General features: G+C 35.4%; 1 protein-coding gene across 2 annotated transcripts in view; it reads right to left on the bottom strand.

The window, feature by feature from the left end:
• The window catches only part of pcdh11 (protocadherin 11), a 190,322-nt gene extending 185,056 nt beyond the window's left edge, over positions 1 to 5,266 (bottom strand). Inside the window, exon 1 of one of the 2 annotated variants that reach the window (XM_051860163.1) lies at positions 4,601 to 5,266. The gene's annotated coding sequence lies outside the window, so the exon portion shown is untranslated. The remainder of the gene's footprint in view (positions 1 to 4,600) is intronic. The other variant, XM_051860164.1, reaches the window with a different exon arrangement.
• Positions 5,267 to 9,166: the final 3,900 nt, after the last annotated feature.

Below are 9,166 nucleotides of genomic sequence, written 5' to 3' on the forward strand. Positions count from 1 at the left end.
TTAGACAATTCCACACGGGAGCCCACATGTCACTCCTCCCCATATTTAGGACAGTTTATGTTGTTGTGAAAACTCTCGGAGCCATTTTCAGATTTACTCCCGGGAACGATCCTTTCAAAACTATACTCTGGATGGATTTGCAAAGCTTTGAGTTTCAACTTTCCCAATCTTTGGAAACTTTCAGCTTGAGAGTGAATAGAAAGAATTAGCTGGGAAAATTGTGCTCATGGGTATCGGTGAGACTTTCTCCCTGCTTGCATAGGGTTCCAGTGATCTATTCTGAGCAGCGGACCATGCATTCTAGGGAGTTTGCAAAAGCCGTTCTTCCCTCCGGAGCCTGGAGTGAGCAGCACACAGACTTTGGAGCACTTTACATGACAATGTGATGGACAGGCCTGCCTGCTTTTTGATTTTGAGCTGAGCTGTCAAGGAAGAAAATAATTTTACATGTCAACCGCGAGTTCACGTTGAATCTCTGTCTATATGAATCAGCAGGAACCGACTGCTGCAGAGGTGTAAAAATCAATACGGTTCACCTACCAAACAGGCATCAGATTAAAACGATCAAATTTAATAAGAACGGTAATTAAAGCAAAATGACATTTCGAATAATGATTAAAGTCGCTTATGAAAGTTAAACTGGGACAACTGCCTGAAGCGTGTCGCTTAACTCGTTCTTATCAGAAGCATCGCTCTCTACATCGTTTTAAAGAAACCCAGTGTGAGTGCGATTCTTTGACATTTCGATGTCGTTTGAGTTTGCCCTCCACCTTTTGCCATCAGCAGCTTGAGACCCATATCCCCCTGCCAGCTGTTCGACCGGCCTACCTGCTGTCTTTCTTGTGTAGTCAGGATGTCGGCCTTTTCATCAGCAGGAATCGTGTTTTTAATAATTTATTCAGCCTTTATGTATCATGAAGACATCTCTTTTATATCAAATAGGTGGTAATGAAAAACATCTGGTATTATTATTAAATATGTTTATTACTTTTATTATTGTCATGTTGTTGTTATGCAATATATTTTTTTATGTTAATTAATCACTCGGATGTACCTGAATAGGCTAGACTGGTGCATCATATTAAATAACAGTTGGTTTAACTTAAAAAAGTAAGTTACCTGGTTGCCTTAAAATTTTGAGTTTATTGAAATAAAAAAATTGAGTTAATACAATGAAGGTGATTGGTTTAATAAACAAAAACTCAAAATATTATGTTATCTGAACCACATTAATTTTCTCAGTTGATTTGATGAATCATGAAAATATTTATTACAGTGTACTGAAAAACACAAACTGGCTTTAAGTAGCTTTTATGGCAACTACACTGATCCTAAGGACCAATGATCAATAGGGAGGTATTAACATACCAAACAGGCTGCCAGTCGCACAGGATAAACAGATGTAGCCAATGCAATGGAGTCGATTTATGTCCGTCAGCAAAGATTATGCATCCAAACAGTCATGTCTGCCATTTATCAATTTATCAAAGTTTCCATGCGGCCAGATGACAAAATAACTTATGACTAACTCCAGCCGAGAAGGAACCGAGAGTGAATTTGTTTACATAAAATAGTGAGCCATGAATCATCGTCAAGATTTTGCTAATTTGAATCATAAATAATCATAGTAAAACTTGATTTAATTCTTTAGACCAACATCAGGCAATTTATCGTGGGCACTTTCAGAGGAACAACGTGTCAGTTGTTGATATATCATTCTCCTAGATTGATTTTATATGGACAAACATTGCAAAGTGTATAACATGCCAATGAAACTTTAAATCTTAAAGGCTGGTATTTGGCCTGTGATGCACCATTAGTCTTCACTCTTACCCCTTGAATTTTCTCTTCAAATAAATAAATAATTGAATGCATTATGTCTATAAGTTATAAATGACGCGCAAGGGATTTTACAAATGAAGGATAACATTCATTATGGACCTAAAGATGATTGAATCACTCTTTTGTTCTTTTTTCCACTACAACTTTTATAATTAGTCTTATGTCATATATTTAGAGTATTTATATCATCTTTATGTCAATAGAATTTTTCAAAACACATAGTTATGAAAAAAAAAAAGGTTTACATACCCATGCATTTTCACTTCAACAAATGATATCAGCTCACCATGCTCTAAATCACAAAGTCTGTAAATTGTTAAAATGTATAAAAAAAAAAACTAAAATATGCTACTTTATTATCTATATTGTAGGTAGTAAAACATGATTTTCCTCTCAATGCAATGCAGGGCAAGATAAATAAATAAATAAAACTGCCAATAGAGGGCACTGGAGTGGTCACAGTGTGGTCAAAATAAATCAATTAATATATAATAAATAACCATTCATATTAAAGATTACAGTTGGGAGACAAACTCTTATTCTAAATTTTAGATAATGCAAGACAACTTTATATAATATATTTTGGATTATTGTTTATGAGTAATTTATTGTATGTTATGTGAGTCTAATGTTACTGGCCATGTCATGATTGTCCAAGCTGAATTTCCCAGAAATGGGACAATAAAGTATATTCTATTCTGTTCTATTCTATTCTATTCTATTCTATTCTATTCTAATATGTTAGGATATTGTATCAACTGAAACCACCTTGACCAGCACCGCAGTGCAGATTCAGTATTCGGCAAAGACAGGAATAATCGCTGTCGCATCGTTTTCTTTCTGCCAATTTAGTATTTCTATTTTTTTAAGTTTGTAGAGGATAACTTTAAAATTGATATCTTCTACTAGGTAAGTTCTTCACTCAAACTGTTGTTACTTATTAACAATGATATTGGTAGCTCATAAAACAATACAGAAATGTTTGACTTCACCACATGTCTATAATCAATGACAATTACTGAAGCCTTAACCGTTTATGCTGCATTATCGGATTACTGGCAACTACATTACAGTCAAAACTGTTTTGTTTCTTGTATAATGTTAAAAATTTCAGAACATTCTTTCAGTCTCCACTCTAGGGGCTCAGTGCTTTCCACACACTTCATGAAGAGATGTGAGAACTGGTAAAAATTATTACAAACAACGATAAAGACAAAGGCCTGTTGAATTTCTCCATATCTGAGTGTTGCTCAACCACCAGAGATGTGCTATAAAAATGAAAACCAGTTGCATCATTTTGCCTAAGAGCATGAAACAATGATGAACTCTTGTCCCTATGAAATTTGATTTCCAGATTTGACACTCATACTTGTCATCAAAGGTCGTCTTTATGTATAACTTGGTGACAGAATGTGAGCAAAGCAAGCAGAATGGACTACATCTACAGTACATTACGCTCTAGTGTACTTGTATGCTTACATTTGGATGCTTCCCTTAAAAATTACCATGGTAACTATAGCAGTTTAGCAGCTAAATACCATAGTTATTACTATGGGTAAGACCAATAAATGGATATGGGATCCCCTGCAAACAGCGTAAGGCTTTTTCATATTTATTTTTTTGTATTACACAAGTTAACAACACTTTTAAAGAAGTACCATAAATGTAGTATCTACACTTTTAATAATAAAGGCTTGGTCTGATCTAATAGGAAAACATTTCCACTAAAACACAAGAATAAAAGTATTATAATTATTAGCTATTATTTTCTTGTTGAGAAAACTATTTATATACTGATTTAAAAAAAGAACTTTTTAATCTAATGAGAACCATATTCACCAACAGTTCTTGCAAAGAGGGTTTATGGCTGAAAATATGAACAATTAAAGCAATTAAAGAACATTTCTTTCTAAGAGCGTATGGTATTCTGGCGGTATTGGTATTTTTTATTTTTATTTATTTATTTATTTATTTTAATGGGACAGGCTCTGTGTTTAAATCAAAGTATTTCTGTTCTGCCTCATCCAGCAGCACATCGCTTCAGAAAATGACGCATCCTGGATCAGCTTCCGACTTCATCTGCTGATGCTCCTCTGTCTCGCGAGCAGCACACAGCCGTGCATTTCTTAGTAGCCTAACCTATGCGATGTGGCCATTTCCTTAATAGCAAGCTATGAAATAAGATATCATTATTTTGCTCATAGCAGTTTCTAAATAACTCCAAAACAAAAATCCCCCCGAAGCCAACGATTAATGAGAATGTTTCAGAAGTTGTCTTGCAGTTGCTATGCTGTTATGATTCACGTGTTGGCTGTGTGTGTTCTCACAGAAAACGCTTTAACGCGACTTTACCTTTGCGTCGAATCGGATACTTGTGTGTAATAAAGCCAAGTCATTATCCAAACTAGACTAGCGCATCTCCAAACGGAAAGTGAAGCGGTTGGGTAGCTTAGGAAATTCTGCAATTCGTGTTATTATTAATAGCCTATATATTTTCTTAAATATTATATTGAATTTATTTTCCTCAGGCAAACTTAAACACATCGACTTTCGCATTTACCCCCCGAACAGTACAAGTGAATAGAAGTGTAGCCTATATTTAATCTAATTCGCGATGTTTTTAAAGACATTAAAGTAAGTACGACCGACCGTTTGAATTAAGTAGGGAGCGCGGTAAAATTCGACTAATTTTTCTTGACGAAAAATGCATAAAATAAAGAAATAACCATTAAATGAGCATAAGGAGGACGTGTCTTACCTCGGATTTCTCAGTGAATATATAGAAACTCTCAATTCCCGTCACGTAGCGGCATCACTGCTGGAGGAGATGAAGTGCCGTGAAGCAGACTGAAGAAAATCCCAGAATCAAACAGCTTCACGTAGTGACCAGTCGGTATCCAACTAGAGAAAACGATCCATGTCCATGAAAAAGTCCACGGTCCACGCACGAGCAGCGAAAAACATCTGTGAATGACTTTTAGAAGAGACGATGTAATTCCTCAGATGTCTCGCGCCTGGCTACTGCTTGGATCCCACGCGCGCGGAGAGATAGTGGTGCTCCAAATGGGTTTGTCAATGTGCAGTACTTCTTATTTCAGTGCATTCATACAGTCATCACGGGAAAACCTGGGAATGCTCCTCGCGTGTGCGTAAACTGTTTAGTGAAGTTGTTTTCTTTTTCTTTGTGCGTTTAATTAACAGCTAAAGAACTTGTAAATCATTTAAAACATCCCCGGACGCGTCATTTAATGTCATCCCGTGGTTTGGCAGAGTGATAGAGAGCAAATATCTATTTTGAGAAATACTCATGGGCTGTCAGTGCAACGGAGCAGGTGGGCAGTGTGCCTATAGGTGCAGCATCACTTCCACACACTGAGATAGGCGTTTTGCCGTAGTTGTACGCAGAGCTCTAGCAATCTCTGTTGTATTGTATGAACTCAGTTCCTTAGTACTGCCCACCTCTCCACCTCCGATTGACATCATCGCGGGAGGAGGAGCCAGCGATAAATTTCACAGCCTTCATCATCTTAAAGCCGCACTGCTGCTGGAGTCAGAGCCCCGCTCGCTCGCACTCACCGCGGTCTAATACCTCACACCAACGCCGCTACTCGCCTGAGAGGAAAAGGGGGCACTGTTCGCTTTGCTTATAAACACGAGTTTGTGTGTGAAGTCCAACGTCAAACTACCTCATTATACTTTACTAATGACAGATAGATACATACATATATGTCATTATGCTTTAGATAGATAGATAGATAGATAGATAGATAGATAGTGCTCTATTTTCACTCACTAATTTTGTACTTAATATAAAATATTTTTAGTACAGAGATAGTATGTTAAAAGCACATTTTAGTTCATATTCATGGTTTCTCAAAATAGCACAGTTGAGTACACTTTTTTAGATTATCTTAAGAAGTACTAAAGAAGAATTTTTAGTAGCCTATATTAAGTACAAAATTAGAACTTTAAGTACAAGTGAACTTTTTTTCACCTGGATAGATAGATTTATTGACTGACAGTTCTCCTGTCCTCATGTTGAGAGCAATAGAGTAAGTAATAATTAACTATATTAAATTACACAAATATACTTTATGTATTTAATCTCACTTTATTAACCAATGTCTTTGCCGCTGACCTTCAATTGTCCAATTCAACCATACTAATAAGCAAAAATTACTTTAGATTTAGAAATAAGAGTTTTGAACTTCCTTCTCCTGTATTCTATTCTTCTTTAATCCAGAATGGCAGCACAGCTGAAAGGTTTGTTTGAGCTGCGCCCTCTACCGTACAGGCGTAAATATGCATTTCCTTCAGCCTGAGGCTTATTTATTTATCTTTTGGTGTGAAAGGGCCTTAACATTTGCCAAAAATACAACTTTTTTATGTTGTTACTAAAAAACAAACAATCAAGCCCAGCCCAGGTGAGAAAAAGTAACACAAAAGTAATGTAACCCATTACTTTTCATAAAAACAAAGTAACGGAATTAGTTACTTTTTAGGGAGTAATGCGATATTGTAACGCATTACATTTAAAAGTAACTTTCCCCAACACTGATTACAACATGCCAGGTATCCAGTAATGCATTCACATCAGACATACAGAATTTAAAGAGAGAAGACCAGTCAATTTACCTATCTGAAAAGTACAGTCATTCGTCAGCACAATCCAACACATTCTATTGCCAGGGATGGCTGAAAATCTTGCACAGGCCCACATTCAATAAAGGTCACTCACACAACATGTACACATTGATCTTCCCATTAATTTTTACACTGTTGCAATGTAACAAATCACAGTCTTTGACTGGTCCCCTCAAGCTAGCTTTTCTTACCAAAAGCCATAACCTTCGTAACATCAATCACATCCCAATGCTTCACCTCAGCATGCTTTTAAATGGTCACACTTTCAATTGAGCGTGACATGCCCTTAAGGTTGGAAAGTTGGCATTTAATAAATATCATATTCAATTCTTGTGTACAATTACATGTTTACAGTTCTTGAACTCTGAGGCTAATGTGTATTTTATCACAGTGTTTAACATCCCATTATTTTGGGGCTACATTTACAATGGCTTCCTTCATAACACCGCAGGAAAATGTTTCGCCAATTAGACAACATAGTTGTGCTAATTTGCACAATCTACTCCAGGAAACCTACATCTTTAGAAGAATTTGAAGCGTCCAGGGAGCTTCTCTCCCTCATCAAGTAATGTAGCTATCCGAGAGCTATACCTAAAAGGGTTGATCCCTTCATATTTTTAAGATTCATACTTCATGTCACTGAAGGACTTCTCCTAGGCATGTTAAAGAAATGCAAATCTGAAAGCCTTAAAGCAATATGAAAGGCACAAAATACCTCATGAATTATTCAGATGGCTATTTTGCCACCCTCAAAATGAACTTTTAGAGAAACCAGTTATGCATTTCTGATAGGGCTAGAGAATCCGCCAAATGCACAGAGCAGTTTAAATGTCATGCTGCACATCTAATCTTGGACATTGTTTTATTTCCTGCTGTAATGGGACAGTGAGTGTAACATTTGTGAGGAAGCATATGTGAAAAAAAATCTTAAATTCATTGGTAACATGTACAGCAAGCACCAATGATGATGATTTCATAGTGTGTCTGAGTCGCTGTTGTTGTCCTTGCTGTGTCTGCTATGCAGATTGTCTTTCAATAGAACTGTATGCAAAGCATTTTCAGATAGCTGTTCTCAACCATGATAATCTAATGATGTGTGACACTGGATACCTGTGTCTGAATTTTTAGGGCCACATAAAGGACAGAGTTACAATATTTAAAGGTGTGAAGTGTTCGTTTTGTGCTCAGTAATTAAAACCTCACTGGTTAACTCATGTCGGGTTCAGAATGTGACATCATATTCATTTCCAATGTACAAAAGCCTGCAGTAAAATATTTCCCGCTGCTTAGGGTTTCCCATTTTTGGCACAGCATCATTACACAGTATGTTTTTTTTAATGGTAAAAAATAACTTCTAATTTACAGGAAAAACTGGAAGCTGATATACTGATGCATTATAGGCATAATGACAGGCATTTTGGTGACTAACTATCCCTAACTTATAGAGTTCATAACTGTATGCCATTAAAAGTTTAAATGTTAATATACCAACTCATTTCGATCTACTAAATATGTTAACAGTGTTAACAATGATAATGACTTCTGAAGAAAGTTCATTAAAAGTGGCCTTTCCATCAAATGTTGTCAATAATAACAGATGAAACAAAAAACACACAATGCACATAACTAAAAAAAACAAAACTAAGAATGAACAGGATGGTTATATATATATATATATACACACACTTTAATATAAAAAATGTACATATCTGGGTCATTGATGAATAAGGTTTTTAAATGTGTAAAAAAACATAATGGAGATAATTAATTTTTAAGTTTTATTCAGAGTTAACAATGAGATTATATGGTTTTTAGAATCAATTAACACCGCTTTTGTCATTTTTTACAAGATGGACCAAATTTGTCACCAAAAAAGTCATTCGGTTTAACCAAAATTTCGGTTTTACCGAATGACGATATTTTCAAACAATGCCAACATGCTGAAATCTAGCTAAATAGCTAGTTAGCTTGCTAGCTAGCTAACAAATGGACAATCAAACCTTTTACATTTAGTACAAGTTTTTAAAAAATATTACAACATTTTCCATGTCTTATAGCGGTTGTACCGAATGACCTGATATTTCGGGATATGTGTATGAGCAAGTGAAAACATCATTTTTTAAAATAGTTAAAAGAGAGTTAGTTACTTTGCTTCAGTACCATGTGGTCCTTTGCAGGTGTCTGAATGATGTCACATCCTGTCACATGATACTGACCGCATGACTTGATCCAAAATGGTGCCTTACTCCGAATGACATCAATAAAATTCATTTTTCCAGACATTATTTCTCATAACAAAGCAACAACTTCTACACATAATTTTAATACCATTTTGCACTATGTTGATATATGATGTTATAAAATCACCAGAATAAAAAATATATACATTTATTTCATTTTAAGATATTTTAAACACAAATTAAATAGCTGTATTTGACTCTGGATGGTTAAACTGAATGACCTTTTGACACTTCAAAATCTTATATGTGCAAAATATAATTAAAACCTTTTTGATTCAATAAAACAGATCTAGTTGTACTACCTTACATACTTTGGATGTCATATCTTTGTTTTTTTATTATTATTAAGGCCTCTGGACAAAAAAAATGACCCGTCACGTCATTGACCCATCTACAGTCAAGTACATGACAACAAATATTTTCCGGTCTCATAATTTAGC

This window comes from Ctenopharyngodon idella, chromosome 14 (genome assembly GCF_019924925.1).
Source record: "Ctenopharyngodon idella isolate HZGC_01 chromosome 14, HZGC01, whole genome shotgun sequence".
NCBI lineage: Eukaryota > Metazoa > Chordata > Actinopteri > Cypriniformes > Xenocyprididae > Ctenopharyngodon > Ctenopharyngodon idella.